This window comes from Bison bison, unplaced genomic scaffold (assembly GCF_000754665.1).
Source record: "Bison bison bison isolate TAMUID 2011002044 unplaced genomic scaffold, Bison_UMD1.0 scf7180017861042, whole genome shotgun sequence".
Classification (NCBI taxonomy): domain Eukaryota; kingdom Metazoa; phylum Chordata; class Mammalia; order Artiodactyla; family Bovidae; genus Bison; species Bison bison.
Genome location: NW_011491614.1, coordinates 1,792 through 3,108, shown reverse-complemented (window position 1 = coordinate 3,108; position 1,317 = coordinate 1,792).

Here is a 1,317-nt window from a genome sequence, read left to right as displayed (position 1 = left end):
AGACAGCAAAAGAGACACTGATGTATAGAACAGTTTTATGGACTCTGTGGGAGAGGAAGAGGGTGGGAAGATTTGGGAGAATGGCAATGAAACATGTAAAATATCATGTATGAAACGAGTTGCCAGTCCAGGTTCGATGCACGATGCTGGATGCTTGGAGCTGGTGCACTGGGACGGCCTAGAGGGATGGTATGGGGAGGGAGGAGGGAGGAGGGTTCGGGATGGGGAACACATATATACCTGTGGCGGATTCATTTTGATATTTGGCAAAACTAATACAATTATATAAAGTTTAAAAATAAAATAAAATTAGAAAAAAAATACAAAAAAAAAAAAGAATCACTGTGCCTTTGTCCATCAAAATAATTATATACCTGACTAAAAACAACCCAAATAGAAGCCGCTGGAGATGGTGAACGTCAGCAAAGCACAAGAGAAGAAATTATTTCAATTTAGTTAGATTTTATTCTGGTATATTTGTTTTTGTTCTCTTCTCTTTTTTGTGTTTTCTCTGTAGAAATAGAAGGTTTAGCATTTGCTTTCACTCATCCATCAGCAACATTTCTTATTCTTCAGTGCTAAATAAATTACAATTTCTAATTGTACAAGTCCAGCATTTTGACACTTGACTTATCAACGTATACCATGAATAAGATTTATGGTAAGACAAAGTTTTGCATGTTATTCTAAACAGTGAGTAAATTAGAAAAAACAACTACTCTGTGTGCTATAACTAAGTTATCTGTACTATACCTCTTTCTTGTAAATGTTTAAGTGCTTATTATTAAGAGAAATAAATATTAATGCTCTAATATTGCTATTTTTCAACTCAAGTCTCCATTACTTGGAAAAATTCAAATGATTAAGAACATGTGTGATAATTCTGTTCAGTTCAATTCAGTCAATCACTTGTGTGCGACTCTTTGTGACCCCATGAATTACAAAACGCCATACCTCCCTGTCCATAATCAACACCCAGAGTGCACTCAAATTCACGTCCATCGAGTCGGTGATGCCATCCAGACAATCATCCTCTGTTGTGCCCTTATCCTCCTGCCCCCAATCCCTCCCAGCATCAGAAATTTTTCCAAAGAGTCAATACTTCACATGAGGTGACCAAAGTACTAGAGTTTCAGCTTTAGCATCATTCTTTCCAAAGAACAACCAGGACCAATCTCCTTTAGAATGGACTGGTTGGATCTCCTTGCAGTTCAAGGGACTCTCAAGAGTCTTCTCCAACACCACAGTTCAAAAGCATCAATTCTTCGGTGCTCAACTTTTTTCACAGTCCAACTCTCACATCCATACATGACCACT